Consider the following 19,404-nt stretch of genomic DNA (forward strand, 5'->3'; position numbering starts at 1 on the left):
TTTTGAGATAGATAATTTGCATTTTTCTAATGATTGATGATGTTGAGCATTTTTTCCTATGCTTTTTGGCTGCATTTATGTCTTCTTTTGAAAAGTGTTTGTTCATGTTCTTTGCCCAGTTTTTCATGGGCTTGTTTGTTTGTTTGCTTTTTGTAAAGTTGTTTAAGTTCCTTACAGATGCTGAATATTAGACGTTTGTCAGATGCTTAGTTTGCAAATATTTTCTCCCATTCTGTAGATTATCTGTTTACTCTATTGATAGTTTCTTTTGCTGTGCAAAAGATCTTTTGTTTAATTAGGTCCTTTCTGTCATTTCTTTTGTTCTTATTTTAACTGATTTTTGGTATCTTCATCATGAAATCTTTGCTACCTTCTATGTCCAAAATGGTATTTCCCAGGTTATCTTCCAGAGTTTTCATAGCAAAGTTTTAATTCCTCTTGAGTTAATTTTTGTATATGATGAAAATAAGGAATCCAGTTTAAATCTTCTGCATATGGCTAGCCAGTTATTCCAGCACCATTTAATAAATAAATAATCCTTTCCCCATTGCTTCTTTTTGTTAATTTTGTTGAAGATCAGATGGTTGTAGGTAAGAGGCTTTGTTTCTGAGCTCTCTATTCTGTTTCATTGGTCTATATGTCTGTGTCTGGTTTTATACCATTACAATGATTGTTTTGGTTACTATAGCCTTGTAGTATAGAAGTATAGATTGAACCCAGTTAATATAATGCCTCCAGTTTTGTGATGTGTGTGTGTGTGTGTGTGTGTGTGTGTGTGTGTGTGTGTGTATAGGGTTGCCTTGGCTACTTGGGCTTTTTTGCTTCCATATGAATTTTCAAATAATATTTTTCTAATTGTGTGAAAAATGTCATTGGTAGTTTGATAATGATAGCATTGAATCTGCAAATTGTTTTGGATAGTATGGCCATTTTAATAATATTGATTTTTCCTATTCACAAACACAACATGTTTTTCCATTTGTTTGTGTCATCTCTGATTTCTGTAAGCAACGTTTTGTAATTCTCATTGTAGATGTCTTTCACCTTCTTGGTTAGCTGTATTCCTAGGTATTTTATTCTTTTTATTGCTATTGTGGGTGGGATTGCATTCTTGACATGGCTCTCAGGTTGAACAATGCTGGTGCACATCAATGCTACTGATTATTGTACATTCATTTTGTATCCTAAAAGTGTGCTGAAGTTGTTTATTAAATCAAGCAGCTTTGGGGCAGAGACTGTGTGGTTTTCTAGGTAAAGAATCACATCATCTGCAAACAGGAACAGTTTGATTTTCACTGTTCCTACTTGGATGGCTTTTATTTCTTTCTCTTTCTTGATTGCTCTGGTTAAGACTTCCAGTATTATTTTGAATAATAGTGGTGAGAGAGGGCATCCTTGTCGTTTTCTGGTTTTCAAGAGGAATGCATTTAACTTTTGCCCATTCAGTATCATATTGGCTGTGGGGCTGTCATAGATGGCTCTCGTAATTTTGAAGTATGTTCCTTCAATGTTTCGTTTATTGAAGGTTTTTAATATGAAGTGATGTTGAATTTTATCAAAAGCCTTTTCTGTATCCACTGAAATAATCATGTGGTTTTTGTGTTTAATTCCATTTATGTGGTGAATCACATTTATTGATTTGTATATGTTGAACCAATCTTGCATCCCAGGGATAAAGCCTACTTGATAGTGGTGAATTCGTTTTTGTTTTGTTTGTTTCTATGTGCTGCTAGATTTGGTCTGCTAGTATTTTGTTGAGTATTTTTGCATCTATGTTCATCAAAGTTATTGGAGTGAAGTCTTCTTTTACGTTGTGTCTTTGCCAGGTTTCGGTATCAGGCTGCTGCTGGCCTCATAGAATGTGATAGAGGGGAGTCCTACCTTTTCAGTTTTTTGAAACACTTTCAGTAAGAATGGTACCAGTTCTTCTTTATGCATCTGGTAGAATTTGGCTGTGAATTCTTCTGGTCCTGGGCTTTTTCTGGTTAGCAAGCTTCTCATTACTCATTCAAATTTGGAACTCATTATTGGTCTATTTAGGGATCCAATTTCTTCCTGATTTAATCTATGGAGGTTGTATGTCTCCAGGAATTTATCCATTTCTTCTAAGTTTTCTATCATGTGTGCATAGAGGTGTACATAATAGTCTCTGAGGGTTTTTCTATTTCTCTGGGGTCAGTGGTAACATCCCTTTTATAGTTTCTGATAGTGTTTGTTTGGATCTCATCTCTTTTTTTTCTTTATTAGTCTAGCTAGTGGTCTATCTATTTTACTAATTCTTAACAGAACTAGCTCCTGTATTCATTGTTATTTTGAATGTTTTTTGCATCTGAATTTCCTTCAGTTTAGCTCTGATTTTGGTTATATCTTGCCTTCTCCTTGCGTTGAGGTTGGTTTGCCCTTGTTTCTATAGTTCCTCTAGTTGTGATGTTAGCTTGTTAATTTGAGATCTTTCTAACTTTTTGGGTGGGTGTTTAGTGCTGTGAACTTCTCTCCTAACACAACAAACATTTATTTCCCATAGATCTGCAGGCTATGAAATTCAAGAGAAAGGTACTGGCAGACCCAGTGTCTGGATATTTCCCACCTCTTGGCTTATAGACACATTCTTTCTTGATGTTTCATCACATGGCTGAGAGACAAATACAGAGAGAGAAAGAGAGAGGTTATAGGGAGACAGATAGAGAGAGAAAGAGAGAGGGAGAGAGATTGTATATTTGTCTCTTCTTAAAAGGGCACTAATTCAATTCACGAGGCTTCCATCATCATGACCAAATCAGCTCCCACAGCACCTCCAAATATCATACCACTGGGAATCAGGCTTCAACATATGAATTTGGAGTGTACACATCCAGCCCATAACAACCTCCAGATATAATATTTAAAAATATTTGCTTTCTATATGTATTAAAATGATCATGTTTATTCTTTATTCCCCCAAAATATAAATTGCACTTATTTTTGAAAGCTAAGACAAATTTATATTTTGGCTTATTAAGTGTTTTTTGTTTGTTTGTTAACTTTAAATAGAAACTGTCCTCTAATTTTTATTTATTCTACTGTTCTTATGAGGTTTTGTTTTTGAAGATGTAAGTTAGAAAGGGTTTTGTTGCCCACTATCTAAAGAAGGTATACAGTTCATGTTACTTCTTTCTTAAATATTTGAAGAAATTTACCAAGAATGCCTTCTCATCGTGGAGTGCTTTGTTTCACTTTGTTTTGTTTACCCTGATAAAACTTTTGATTATAGATTAAATATATTTATTTGAAATAAGAATATTAATATTTTCTATTTGTTCTGTGTCACTCTTCATAAGTGGCATTTTAAGGAATTTGCGCATTTTATCCAAATATTTAAATCTTTTTGTAACAAAGATGTTTATAATATCCTCCTATCCTCCTGTCCATAGGATCTATAATGGTCTCCCATTTTTCATTTCTCTAATGTAATGAGCAATTTGGGTATATTCACCTTCTCCCTTTCTATATTTTTTTCATCTTTCACATTAGTGGTTAATAAATTTGATTAATCTTTATAAAGATCCAATTTTTGCATTTGTCAATTTTATTTATTTTACATTTCTTCATTGATTCTTCAGAATGGTTTTAATTATTCCATCTTTTACCATTTAACTTGTCATTTTTATTTTCTGTTACTGTAGATTTAGTGACATATTTCCTTGACATATTACTGTGTAATTTACTAATTTTATCACTTTGCAAGTAAATACATTACAATATTGAATACCATTTATGCACTGTAAATCTTTTATGTTATTGTTATGAAGTATTTTAATTCTCCATATATTTTAAGCCCAACAGCACACTAATATTATTATTATTATTGCTTTCTAGAGTAAATATTTATTTAAGTTAACCAGATATTTACCCTTTGATTATTCTATGTATCTTTATAAATCCCCATGCTTCTATGTGAGATCATATTTTTTACCTGAATAAATCATTTTTAACATTTTCTTTTAGTGAGAGTCTACCTGTGAGAAATGCTCTTGTGTTTATTTGTCAAAAATATATTTATTGTACCTTCATTTTGATAATTTTTTGTGCATAGAACTCTAAATTAGGCAGCTATTTTTTCCTGAATTTTAATATGTCATTTTATTGTTTTCTGCTCATTCTTGTTGAAAAATTAGTTGCCAGTATTATGTTACTTATTAGATAGTAGCGTGTCTTATACATTCCCTTTTGTTGCTTTAAGATTTTTTCATATCTTTGGTTTTTATCAGTAAGGTACTTAGATTTGGCTTAATTTATATTTATTCTCTTGGTGTTCAGGAGCTTCTCAAATCTATGGATTGATATTTTACTGAGTTCAAAAACATCTTAGCAATAATTTCTTCAAATGTTGCTTCCGAATCATTATTTCTCTATTCTTCTGGGACTATAATTATATGTATTTTTGACTTTTTTTTTAACTTTCTGTGATATTTTCTATTTGCCTATGTTATCTTACACTAATGTTGTCTTTCATTGTTTCTAATACTATTTCACTCATCTACAGAAAACATGATTTCAGTGACTTAATTGTACAGCTCTAAAATTTCAATGGTGCTTATTTTTACACATCTCATTTTTCTCATGAAATTGTCTACATTGTATATTTAAAATATTTATATTTATTGTAAAGTCTATAACTGATCATTTCAGTATTTGGATTATCAATGTGTTTCTTAATCTATTTTTTCCTTTTGGATATTGTTTATTTCTTCCAGATTTTTAGTATGATATTTGGTAAATATTTATTGACCATAATGCATGCAAATATTTAAAGACTCCAGATAATTTTATTTTATTCCAGAGAGGATTTATATCCATTCTGACTAACATTAAGAATATTTCATATCCCTTTCATCTAGCAAAAATTGAAAAAATTTAAGATGAAATTCTCATCCAATAAGAGCTTTCTGGACATTATTATATCCTTCAGGATACTCAGTAGAGGCTTGGTTTAGAGTCCCTCCTCCTAGGAAGATTTTGAACACTGAAATACGTCTGTTCAGTCTCATAAAACTGCTCAAACTCTATGCTGTGACTATGTACTTTTCCTCTTAGCCCTTGTTTTTGTACATCTTATGAGTTAACAAATGCTCTGATTGTAAACGTTGTGGATAAATTTGGCTCACCACAAATCTTGGCTTAGTTGCTCTCCAATGTCTTCAAACACTTGTTTTAGTATTGTTTCCCTTTTTTTGCTTGTTCTCAGCAGATGTATTGCTCAGAATGAAGCTACATCATAATAGCTGCAAGGAGAAGTCCATCTTTCCAAAATTACATATTATATAATAACTACGATAATATACTAAATATTGTCTTCTTGACATCAAGAATGAAATAATGATCCTTAATAAACTAAAACATTGAGTTTACCTGCATTTACTTTCTATTTTTATGCCTCCCATTTCCTTGCAATTTAGGGCTTATATACTTTTTACTTTTTAATTTTTTGGTACAAGTTAAGTATATATATATATATATATAGTGTACATGAAATATTTTAATACAGTCACACAATGCATAACAATATCAAGGTAAGTGGGGTATTTATTGCCTCAAACACTTACATTTCTGTGTGTTACAAACATCTCAATTGTACTATTTTATTTATTTTAATAAGTATTATTTATTATTGTTAACTATAGTCACCCTATTGTGCTGTAAAAAACTAGATCTTATTCATTCTAACATTATTTTTGTAACCATTAACCATACCAAACTGCCCCCGTCCCTCACCCACTACTCTTAGCAGACTCTGGAAACAATTCTACTTTCAGTCACCATGAGTTCAATTGTTTTAATTTAAGCCTTCCAAAAATAAGTAAGAACCTGTGAAGTTAGTCTTACTGTGCCTGGCATATTTCACTTACCATAATGTCCTCCAGTTCCTTCTATGTTGCTGAAAATGATGGAATCTTATTTTTTATGGCTGAATAGTGCTCCATTGTGTATATGTACCATGTTTTCTTTATCCATTCATTCATGCATGAACACTTAGATTGCTTCCAATTCTTGCCTATTTTGAATAGTGCTGCAATAAACATGGAAGTGAAGATACAGCATTGATATATTGATTTCCTTTTTTGGGTTGATGTGGGCAGTATATACCTAACAGTTAAATTGCTGAATCACATGATCATTCTATTTTTATTTTTTTGAGGAACCTCCATACTGTTCTTCACAGCAGCTGTAGTAACTTACATACCCTTCAACAGTGTGCTAGAGATCCTTTTTCTCCAGATCCTTGTCAACATTTATTATTGCCTGCTTTTGGATAAAAGCTGTTTTAACTGGGGTGTGATTATATCTTCTTGTAGTTGTGATTTGCATTTCTCTGGTGATCAGTTATGTTGTGCACCTTTTCATATACCTGTTTTCCATTTGCATGTCTTCTGTTGATAAATGTCTATTGAAATCATTTGCCAATTTTTAAATCAGATTATTATATTTTTTCCTAGCGTTTTTCGAGCTCCTTATATATTCTGGTTATTAGTTCTTTGCCAGATAGATGGTTTGCAAATATTTTCTCCCATTCTGTGGACTTTCTCTTCACTGGGCTGATTGTATCCTTTGCTGTACAGAAGCTTTTAAACATGATGTGATCTCATTTGTCCAGGTTTGCTTTGGTTGCCTGTGTTTGTGGGGGTATTGATTAAGAAATATTTGCTCAGACCAATGTTCTGAAGATTTTCCTCAATGTCTTCTTTTAGTCATTTCATAGTTTGAGGTCTTCATTTAAGTGTTTAATCCATTTTGGGTTGATTTTTGTATATAGTGATAGATAGGGGTCTAGTTTCATTCTTCTGCATATGGATAGCCAGTTTTCCCAGAAGCCTTTATTGAAGAGATGGTCCGTTCCCCAATGTATATTCTTGACACTTCTGTTGAAACTCATTAGGTTGGTGCAAAAGCATCAGGAGCATATTGTTTAACTTCTATGTGTTTGTACAGTTTCCAAAGATTTTCTTGTTATTAATTTCTAGTTTTATTGCATTGTGGTGAGAGAAGATACTTGGTATAATTTCAATTGTTTTGATTTTTTTTTTTTCTTTTTTATTGATCATTCTTGGGTGTTTCTCGCAGAGGGGGATTTGGCAGGGTCACAGGACAATAGTGGAGGGAAGGTCAGCAGATAAACAAGTGAACAAAGTTCTCTGGTTTTCCTAGGCAGAGGACCCTGCGGCCTTCCGCAGTGTTTGTGTCCCTGGGTACTTGAGATTAGGGAGTGGTGATGACTCTTAACGAACATGCTGCCTTCAAGCATCTGTTTAACAAAGCACATCTTGCACCACCCTTAATCCATTCAACCCTGAGTGGATACAGCACATGTTTCAGAGAGCACAGGGTTGGGGGTAAGGTCACAGATCAACAGGATCCCAAGGCAGAAGAATTTTTCTTAGTACAGAACAAAATGAAAAGTCTCCCATGTCTACCTCTTTCTACACAGACACAGCAACCATCCAATTTCTCAATCTTTTCCCCACCTTTCCCCCCTTTCTATTCCACAAAACCGCCATTGTCTTCATGGCCCATTCTCAATGAGCTGTTGAGTACACCTCCAAGATGGGGTGGTGGCCGGGCAGAGGAGCTCCTCACTTCCCAGTAGGGGCGGCCGGGCAGAAGCACCCCTCACCTCCCGGATGGGGCGGCTGGCCGGGCGGGGGGCTGACCCCCCCCACCTCCCTCCCGGACGGGGCAGCTGGCCGGGCGGGGGGCTGACCCCCCACCTCCCTCCCGGACAGGGCGGCTGGCCGGGCAGAGGGGCTCCTCACTTCCCAGTAGGGGCGGCCGGGCAGAGGCGCCCCTCACTTCCCTGATGGGGCGGCTGGCCCGGCTGGGGGCTGACCCCCCCACCTCCCTCCCGGAGGGGGCGGCTGGCCGGGCAGAGGGGCTCCTCACTTCCCGGTAGGGGCGGCCGGGCAGAGGCGCCCCTCACCTCCCGGACAGGGAGGCTGGCCGGGTGGGGGGCTGATCCCCCCACCTCCCTCCCGGACGGGGCGGCTGGCCGGGCGGGGGGCTGACCCCCCCACCTCCTTCCCGGAGGGGGCGGCTGGCCGGGCGGGGGGCTGACCCCCCCACCTCCCTCCCGGATGGGGCGGCTGGCCGGGCGGGGGGCTGACCCCCCCACCTCCCTCCCGGATGGGGCGGCTGGCCGGGCGGGGGGCTGACCCCCCACCTCCCTCCCAGACGGGGCGGCTGGCCGGGCGGGGGGCTGACCCCCCCACCTCCCTCCCAGACAGAGCGGCTGGCTGGGCAGAGGGGCTCCTCACTTCCCAGTAGGGGCGGCCGGGCAGAGGCACCCCTCGCCTCCCGGACGGGGCGGCTGGCCAGGCGGGGGGCTGACCCCCCCACCTCCCTCCCGGACGGGGCGGCTGGCCGGGCAGAGGGGCTCCTCACTTCCCGGTAGGGGTGGCCAGGCAGAGGCGCCCCTCACCTCCCAGATGGGGCGGCTGGCCGGGCGGGGGACTGACCCCCCCACCTCCCTCCCGGACGAGGAGGGAGGACGCTCCTCACTTCTCAGACGGGGTGGCTGCCGGGCGGAGGGGCTCCTCACTTCTCAGACGGGGCGGTTGCCAGGCAGAGGGTCTCCTCACTTCTCAGACAGGGCGGCCGGGCAGAGACACTCCTCACATCCCGGACGGGGCGGCAGGGCAGAGGTGCTCCCCACATCTCAGATGATGGGCGGCCGGGCAGAGATGCTCCTCACTTCCCAGATGTGATGGCGGCCGGGAAGAGACGCTCCTCACTTCCTAGATGGGATGGCGGCCGGGCAGAGACGCTCCTCACTTTCCAGACTGGGCAGCCAGGCAGAGGGGCTCCTCACATCCCAGACGATGGGCAGTCAGGCGGAGACGCTCCTCACTTCCCAGACGGGGTGGCTGCCAGGCAGAGGCTGCAATCTCGGCACTTAGGGAGGCCAAGGCAGGCGGCTGGGAGGTGGTTGTAGCGAGCCGAGATCACACCACTGCACTCCAGCCTGGGCGCCATTGAGCACTAAGTTAATGAGACTCCGTCGGCAATCCCGGCACCTCGGGAGGCCGAGGCTGGCGGATCACTCGCGGTTAGGAGCTGGAGACCAGCCCAGCCGACACATCGAAACCCCGTCTCCACCAAAAAAATACGAAAACCAGTCAGGTGTGGCGGCGCACGCCTGCAATCGCAGGCACTCGGCAGGCTGAGGCAGGAGAATCGGGCAGGGAGGTTGCAGTGAGCTGAGATGGCAGCAGTACCGTCCAGCTTCGGCTCGGCATCAGAGGGAGACCGTGGAAAGAGGGGAGAGGGGAGAGGGGAGAGGGGGGAGGGGAGAGGGGAGAGGGGCTGTTTTGATTTTTTAAACTCTTGTCTAGTGGCCTAGTATATGGACCATTCTTGAGAATAATCAGTGTGCTGGGGAGAAATATGTGTATTCCGCAGCCATTGGATGAAACGTTCTGTAAATATATATTAGGTCCATTTGGCCTAAAGTGCAGATTAAATCTGATGATTTTCTTTCCATCTGAATGATCTGTACAATGCTGAAGGTGGGGTGTTGATGTCTACAACTTTTATTTTATTGGGGTCTATCTCTCTTTTATTTCTGATATTATTTGCTTTGTATATCTGGATACTCCCATATTGGGTGAGTATGTATTTATGATTATTATATCCTTTTGCTGAATTGACCTCTTTATCACTTTATAATGACATTCTTTTTACTTTTTATGGTTTTTGTCTCAAAAATTATTTTATTTGATATAAATATAGCTTCTCCTGATCTTTTTTACATTTCCATTTGCATATTTATTCCATTCCTTTGTTTTCAGTCTATGTGTGTCTTTATAGGTGCAGTTGGATTGTTGTAAACAACAGATTGTTGGGTCTTGTTTTTGTAATTGATTCAGCCTTTCTATGTCTTTTGATTGGAGAGTTTAGTCCATTTACATTTAGTGTTATTATTGATAAGTTAGGACTTAAGATGAGCCTTCCAAAGAACACCTTATAACCAATTATTTTTAATGAATGATAACACTAACTGCAAAGGCAAACAAATAATCTAACAAACAAGCAAAGAGAAAACTAATGAAAAATCTACACTTTAACTTCAACCACTCTGCTTTTAATAGTTTTGATACTTCAAATTTTTTCTTATTATGATATGTCTTTATAACTTGTTATAGTTATTATTTTGATCAGTTCATATTTTAGTCTTTCAGGTTAAAATATGAGTGGTTTACACACAACAAATATTGCTATAATAGTTTGTGTTTTTCTGTGTACTTACTATTACCAGTGAGTTTTGTATCTTCAGATAACTTTTTATTGCTCGTTAATATTCTTTTCTTTGAGACTGTAGAACTCCCTTTAGCATTTCTTATAAAACAGATCTGGTGTTGATGAAATCACTCAGCATTGTTTGTTTGGAAAAGTGTTTATTTCTCCTTCATGTCTGAAGGACATTTTCACTAGATATCTTATTCTAGGGTAAAAGTTGTGTGTGTGTGTGTGTGTGTGTGTGTGTGTGTGTGTGTGTGTTTCCCTCTTCTTCAGTGCTTTAAATATGTCATACCATTTCCCACTGGCCTGCAAGAATTCCACTGAGAAGTCTGCTGCCAGACATGTTTAAGCTCCATTCTATTTTTGTTTCTTTTTTCTTGTTGCTTATGGACTACTTTCTTTATCTTTGTCCTTTGGTATTTTGATTATCAAACGCCTTGTGGTAGTCTTATTTGGTTAAATCTGTTTGATGTTCTATAACCTTCTTGTACTTGAATATTGACATGTTTCTCTAAGTTTGGGATATTCTCTGTTATTATCACTTTGAATAAACTTTATTCCTCAATCTCTGTCTCTACCTCTTCTTTAAGACCAATAACTCTTAGATTTGTTCTTTTGATGTTATTTTTTAAAGATATTTTCAATATGCTTTATTCTTTTTTATTTTTTCTCTTCTGACTTTGTGTTTTCAAATTGCCATTCTTTAAGGTCACTAATTCTTTCTTCTGCTTGATCAATTCTACTATTGGGAGACTCTGATGCATTCTTCAGTATGTCAATTAAATGTTTCAGCTTCAAATATTCAGCTTCATTTTTAAAAACTATTTTATTCTATTTGTTAAATTTATCTAACAAGATTCTTAATTCCTTCTCAGTGATCTTTTGAATTTTGTTGAGTTTCTTCAAAATAGCTACTTTAAATTTTGTGTCTGTAAGTTCACCCATCTCTCTCTCTGTCTGGCTTTGGTCACTGGTGACTTCTTTAGTTTATTTGGTGAGGTCATACTTTCTTGGATGATCTTGAAGCTAAGGAATGTTCATCCATGTCCAGGCATTAAAGAGTTTGGGATTTACTCTACTCTTCACTATCTGGGTTTGTACCAGTCCCCTTTGGAAGGATTTTCCAGTATTCAAAGAGAATTGAGTGTTGTGATTTAAGTCTCTGGTCACTGCAGCTGAATCTGCATTAGAGGGCACTGTAAGTCCAATAATGTTGTGACTCTTGCAGATTTTTAGAGATACCTCCTCGGTAGTCTTTATTAAGATCTGAGAAAATTTTTGGATTACCCAACAGAGACTCTTGTTCTATTTCCTTACTTTCCCACAAACAGAGTCTGTCTGTGCTGAGTTGCCTGGAGCTAGTGGATGAGTGACACAGGCACCCCATGGCTACCACCCTGGAACTTTGCTGCGTAAGACCTGAGGGAATACAGCACAGGGTATTGTTAATACACATCGTGACCACTGCCTGGCTACTATCAACATAAATTCAAGGCCCAAGCCCTCTTCATTCAGCAGATGGCAAGTCTTGTTAGGCTTTTGTCCTTTCTTTCAGGGCATCAAGTTTCTTTCCAGCCCACGGCAGGTCCAGATATGCCATCCAGGAGCCAGAGCCTGGAGCCAAGAACCTCAAGAATCTACTTCTCCTCTAATCTACTGTGGCTAGGCTGGCACTCAAGAAACAAGATAAATTTGTTCTGATGCATTCATCTCCTTTTATCAAGCGGAAAGGGTCCCTCTCCATGGCCATCACTGCCCCATGGTCATAGCACGTTTTGCCTGGCTACTGCCGCTGTTCACTCAATGCTCACAGGCTCTTTAGTCAGCTTGTGGTGAATGCTGCCAGGCCTGGGTATCTCCCTTCAGGGAAGCAGGCTCCCCTCTGATCACAGGCTGGTCCAGAAATGCCATCCAGGGGCCAAGGCCTGGAATAGGGAACCCCATGAGCCTGCTTGGTGCTCTACCCCACTGTGGTCAAGCTGGTTCCCAAGCTGCAAGACTAAATCCCCTTTATATTTCTCTCCTTTTCTTAAACAGAATGCATCTCTACCTGTGGCCTCCATAGCTAGGATTGCACTGGGTCACACCTGAAGCTTGCATATTCCTGGGTCTTATGCAAGGCTCATGGTAAGTACTACCTTGGCTACCACTGATGTTCATTCTTGGCCCAAGTGCTGTTTAGTCAGCAGGTGATAAATCATGCCAGTACTAGGTCCTTCGCTTCAAAGCAGATGGTTTCTTTCTGGACCAATATGTGTCTAGAAATGTCATCTAGGAGCTAGGGCCTGGAATGGGAACCTCCAGATTCTGCCTGGTTTCTTATTCTACTTTGGCTGAGTTTGTATCCAAGTTGCAAAACAAAGTCCTATTTATTCCCTCATCTCCATTCCTTTTTTCTCTACACTGACTGTCTGGAAAATTCCTGTAGGTGACTATAATGTTTCTGCCATTGATTTTTGCCCATCACACACTAAAATTGTCATTCTCTTTCCATGGATTAAGTACTCTGTATATGGTCATACATACAAGCTTAGGGAAGGATATTAATACAACTTCGGTGGGTGATGTGGGAATCTGGGCTACTTGCTCATGCATCTTATTTATGATGTTTTTTTTTTTTTTTTTGCTTGATTCTGGATACGCCTTCTCCATCTTAACATGACTTCTCCTGAGCTCATCTCCCTTTATGTCTTGGTATGTTCAACACAACCCAACTCATAATGAAAAACTATAAAAGTATGGACACTTGGTGCTCCATGCTTAAAATTTCTGTCTACCAGGGCCAAGTACCATGTCAAGTGCTATCTTTCAAATGACATGTAATTATCTGCTGTGATTGAAATAGCCTGTCTCCAGGGTCCCAGGGGTCTGCTTTGTGATTCTCACTCTAGTGCTTGCCATTAACTACAGTCTATGTCATTTTTATTGGGTATAAGGCATCATATGTCTAAAGTTGCAAGGACATTTGCACCACAGCCTGGACCTGCTGTGAAGACTCTTTCTGCATTAGGTGCCAGAGAAAGATGGAAGCAATTAGTGTCACCTAGTTTATGGGCTAGGTAGTATTTCATGGAATAGCAAGTGTAGACTGGAGAACAGAGACCTACTGGATTTTGTGCTTTCTTCTTTTTTTTGCAGGAGCTATAAGGTGCAGGTATTTGTACTTTACTATTTTGGGGGTTGGATATCCACACATGCCCCTGATAATTTGATTTCTAAAAGCTTCAATTAAGTGACAGGTTCTATCATTTTTATAGAATTTATTTCTCATCTCCTGAAGAACATGTTGCTTACCAATGCCTTTAGTGGATTAACCACCTCTTGCTCATCCTGCCCAATTATATGTCATTATAAGGTGGCAATATAATTTGTGGGATATCTGAGTGGCTCTGATCTTTGTGAATATATTATGACAGAGGAAGGAAAACATAGCAAAACTGTAAATAATACTGTTGTCAATCTATATGAATACAAACTGCTTTTGATAATCTTTGCTGACTGGGATTAAAAATAATGTAGTTGCCATATCAGTGGCAGCGTACCATGTACCCTAATACTTATTAATATCCTGTAGCAATGATAACATAATCACCCAAGCAGCTGTAATTGGGGATATTCATTCATTAAATTTATAAAAATCTTCAGTCATTTTCCTGGATCCACCCATTTATTCAGAGGCCCAAACAGCAAATTAAATGGATATATAATAGGGATCAATATCACTACTTTTTTTTATGTAGGGGGCTTAACGATGGCAGTAATCTTTGCCATTTTCTTAGGAGGCAGTTGTCTTTTCTATTTACTAACTTTGACTGTGTGGAGGTGGGCAGATTCAGTGGTTTCCATTTAGCTATCCCTCCTATGATAGTTCTTACACCATAGGCCAAGGACTCAGTGTGGGTGTTATCCCAACTACAAGTATACATATTCCAAATATACACTCAAAGACTGCAAAAATGACTACTAGCATTTCCTGTAGAACCAGTGAGCCCATTATAAGACAGGCTTTAGTCAGGACCCTATTTATTACTTCTTTAGTCAATGGATTATGGATCTGAAAGTTGGCTTAGGTCCCAAAACTGAACAAGAACTTATACACTTTTATTGGATCTTCCTTAGTCTCTTGCTCCACCATTGTACCAGTTCTTTGTTGTTGATGCTATTGGGCAACACAATTGTTTGCTTTATTTTGCCCTTAGAGATGCCTTACATTGGTGCACATCTTTAAAAGTTACTACTGAACATGTCCCTTTCACTATTTCATCAATATTTTGGTCATTAAAGTAATTTTTTTCTTGGTTTCCAGCAGTTACTTTATCTAGTAACTATGTTAGTATCCAGTCATTCTAATAGATATCAATAAGCTTAGTTCTGTTCTCCTGTTGATAGTCCTATACTGAAAACTTCTTAGTGATGCTGATGTCACTCTCACTAGCACATTGCTTATAGCTTTGGTGAATGTTGTACCCTCTGTACCGTTCTATGAAAGATAACCCTGTTGTGAGTCTTCCAACCCAGCAAAATATATCCATTCGAATAAGTCTACTTCCATAAACACCATTATTCCTTCCTTTATTGTTTGCTAGGGCAGCTCAGGCATTTCTACTTTACCTAATTTTGATGATGTCCATTGCTTTTTATAGGCTACTTAGAGTCATATAAGCTGAGAGTTTGCCCCATTTACTAGTGTCCTTCCCAGGATATTAAATCATATAGTCTGAGGAGGTACCTTAAATTCAATGAATTCTTGCTTATCCAGTTTTTAACTTTAAGCACCTTTAATCAATCACCTTCAAACTTTAATCCCAGTGGTATTTCCCTTGTTCTAAGTAGTAAAATGTTAATTCTTACAGCTTCATCAGTGTACAATCTTTTTTCCTTCATTATCTAGACCAGTGTTTTTCAACTAGGTTCATTTTTGAATTTAATTATAATTATCAGCCTAGCAGCCAGGAGAGGAGGTGGGGCTGATTTATGAAGATATATACATCTTACCTTGCAAGATTTCAACATCTGTAGCGTCTTCCAGCCTGTGGAAAGTATAAGCTTGCTTCTATGGAATACTATTTTACCTCTACAGACTCTTGTTTCAGGGGATTCTGCCATGGTCCCATCTGATGTTCCCATCCTGTTTCAAGGTCCCAAATTTTCTTAAAAACAGAGCATACGCTAGCATCGAGACTTTATTTGGATAAGGTTTACGTGATTCTGGAGCTCTACAACTCTATCAAATCTTCAGGTTGTTGCTTGATTGTATCTACCCTTTCACTGCCAAAGATAAGGACTTCCTTGTCAACTACCAAAGAACCCCTGGGGCTCTCTCACACTTAGTTTTTGTTTTCAATGTTATTTTTATTGACTTTACTTTGTGTTAAGAGCTGTCAGCTTTTTATGAGTCTTCTGAAGACCATAAACACAGTTTAACAGCAGTCAATAAATCTCTCTTTCTTTGTATACATTATTTCATCCATATTTTTAAAACGTAATACTCTTTATATGTGCGATCACTGTCCTTTACCAGTAGGTTTTCCAGGACACCTTCAATTAGTGATTATAACACCACCATAGTGATAGGCCGCCTCTAAGATGGCCTCTCAATGATCTCCTCTTCCTGTTATTTATGACCTTGTGTAATCCACTTTCCTTGAATAACTTGTTTCTAAACAATAAAATACACAAAGTATTGCAACTTTTCTGGTGCTGTCGCTGAGTCTTAAAAAGATCATTCTTTCACTCCATAAATCCAGATACTTGAGTATAAAAAGGAATATGTGAGGTCAGTGAATTTCATGAGCATGGGTCCATTGCTTCACTTCATTTGTGGTCACGTGAGTTCATTGATCAGAAGCAATGTTGTGTGGAATATCATGATGGTGAATAAAGTATTCGATAAGCTCATGGATGGTAGGTTTGGGAAAAGAATTGTGCGCAGGGAAGGGAATTCTGTATTCCAACTCTCTACTCCAGTAAGAACAAAATATTTCATCTTCCATGGTGAGAGCAGCCCAAAGTAATCAACCTGCCACCTGGTAGTTTGCTGATTACTCTGATGCATGGTGCCATATAAGGCACACAAAGTTGATCTCTTCTGCTGACATATGGACACTCAGTAGTGACTGTAATCAGGTTATCTTTGGTGAGTGGAAGTCTGTTGCTGAGCCCATGCATAGCCTCCAATTTTTTCACCATGGTCACTTTAGTTATAAGCCCACTGGCAATGGCAGAAATAGTTGTGGTAGGAGGCTGACAGTTATTTGAATAATGAGTCATCAGATTCACTTGATTATTAAAATTCTCGTAAATGTCACTGTTTGGTAAGCATTCACATGACATACAAATATCTTCACATTTTTCCCCCATTCAGAGAGGTTCATCCACATACCTTGTCCCAGGGATTCCTTGTAAACAACTTTCTAGTCATGTTCCTCCTAAAACCTGGACAATCCTGACAAACCACTTACCAAATTCCTTGAATCAATATATAATCACACATCTGGCCATTTCTCCTACTAACCAAAGTAAACAACCAACTATGTAGGTGCACTGTATGGAGTTATGCCTTCTGCAAAGATTTTCATTCATGACAGTACTTCAGAGATGTTCTAGGAAAAGGCTATAATGCTGCAATTGTCTACCTTTTGGTAGTACCCACAAGTCATAGAGAACTATTTGTAAATCAGGCCCAAGTTTTCTCTTCCTTGGTAAACTTCTTGTAGGGAACTTCCTAAAAGGCCATAGAATTGGGCTGGGAAGAAAATGATAGTATATTAGTAGTAGGGAGCATGAATATTTGGACCTTTACCTTGTGTTACTTGCTTGTGCCCTTAGGGCCTGCTCAAGCCCGATCTCATAAATATTACTTCCATTTGATAATGCAGGGCTGTTGTTCATGTGCACGTATATTAGTCAGTTCTTGCATTGCTATAAAGAAATACCTGAGACTCAGTAATTTATAAAGAAAAGAGGTTTAACTGGCTCACAGTTGTATAGGAAGTACAGGGAACATAGTGGCTTCTGCTTTTGGAGAGGCCTCAGGAAGCTTCCCATCATGGCAGATGGCAAAAGGGGAATGAGACATGTCACATGGTGGAAGCAGGAGCAGGAGATGGTGGGGGTGGGGGGGGGCAGAGGTGTTACACACTTTTAAACCAGATCTTGCAAGAACTCACTATCATGAGAATAGTGTCAAGGAGATGATGCTAAACCATTCCTGAGAAATCACCCCCATGATACAATCACTTCCCACCAGGCCCTACCTCCAACATTAGGGATTACTATTTGTGTGGGGACACAAAACCAAACCATATCATTCCTCTCCTTGCCTCTCCCAAATCTCATGTCTTTCTCATATTGCAAAATATAATCATGTGGACACAGGAAGGGGAATATCACACTCTGGGGACTGTTGTGGGGTGGGGGGAGGGGGGAGGGATAGCATCGGGAGATATACCTAATGCTAGATGACGAGTTAGTGGGTTCAGCGCACCAGCATGGCACATGTATACATATGTAACTAACCTGCACAATGTGCACATGTACCCTAAAACTTAAAGTATAATAAAAAAAAGAAAAATATATATATATAATCATGCCTTCCCAATAATCCCCAAAGTCTGAAATAATTCCAGCATTAACTCAAAATTCCAAAGTCTTATCTGAGGCAAGGATAGTCTCTTCCACCTATAAGCCTGCAAAATAAAAAACAAGTCAGTTATACCCAAGATACAATGTGGACACAGGCATTTGGTAAACATTTCTGTTCTGAAAGGGAGAAATCAGCCAAATGAAAGGAGCTGTAGGCCCATGCAAGTTTGAAACCAAGCAGGACAGTCATTAAATCTTAAAGCTCCAAAATAATATTTTTTGACACCATGTCCCAAATCCACGGAAAACTGGTAGAAGTAGTGGGCTCCCAAAACCTTGAGCAGCTCTGTCCCTGTGGCTTTGCAGAGCTCAGCCCATATGGTTGCTCTCACAGGTTGTTGTTGAGTACTTGCAACATTTACAGGCACAGAGGGAAGGCTGTCAGTGGATATACCATTTTGGGATCTGGAAGACAGTGGCCCTCTTCTCACAGCTCCACTAGGCAGTGCCCCAGTGGGGTCTCTGTGTGGGGGCTCCAACCCCAAATTTTGCCTCCACACTGCCCTAGTAGAGGTTCTCCATGACAGCTATGCCTCTTCAGCAGGCTTCTGCCTGGACACCCAGGCTTCTCAATATATTCTCTCAAATCTAGGTGGAGGCTTGCAAGTCTCAATTCTTGCACTCTAGGCACCTGTAGGGTTAACACCATGTGAAAGCCACCAAGGATTATGGCTTGTACCATCTGAAGCAGTTGTCTGAGCTGTGCCTGGGCCCCTCTGAGCTGTGGCTGGAGCTGGAGCAGCTGGATGCAGGGAACATTGTCCAAAGGCTGTGCAGAGTAGCAAGACCCTGAGCCTGGCCCAGGAAACATTTCAGTCCTCCTTGGCTTCCAGGCCTGTGATGGGAGGGGCTGCCAGGATGGTCTCTGAAATGCCTTTGAGGCCTATTCCCCATTGTCTTAGCTATTAGCACTTGAATTCTTCTTACTTATGTAAATTACTGCAGCCTGCTTGAATTCCTCCCATGAAAATAGGCTTTTCTTTTCTACCACATGACTGGGCTACAAATTTTTCAAACTTTTACACTCTGCTTCTCCTTTAAATAGAAATTCCAACTATAGGTCATTTCTTTGCTCACACATATCAGATAGTTGGTTAGAAGCAGCCAGATCATATCATGAAGAGTTTAATGCTTAGAGATTTCTTCTGCCACATACCCTAAATTATCACTCTCAATTTTAATGTTCCACAGATCCCTAGAGCAGGGGCACAATGAAACCAAGTTTTTTTCTAAGGCATAACAAAAGTGACCTCTGCTTCAATTCCCAATAAGTTCCTCATTTCCATTTAAGACCTAGTCAACCTGGACTTCACTTTCCAAGTCACTATTAGTATTTTGGTCAAAACCATTAAACCAGTCTCTAAGAAGTTCCAAACTTTCCCTCATCTTCTTGTCTTCTTCTGAGCCCTCCAAACTCTTTGCCCAATTCCAAAAGTTTCTTTCAAATCTTCAGGTGTCTTTACAGCAATGCCCCACTTCTCAGCACCAATT

The sequence above is a fragment of the Pan troglodytes genome, chromosome X, assembly GCF_028858775.2.
Source record: "Pan troglodytes isolate AG18354 chromosome X, NHGRI_mPanTro3-v2.0_pri, whole genome shotgun sequence".
NCBI classification, from domain to species: Eukaryota; Metazoa; Chordata; class Mammalia; order Primates; family Hominidae; genus Pan; species Pan troglodytes.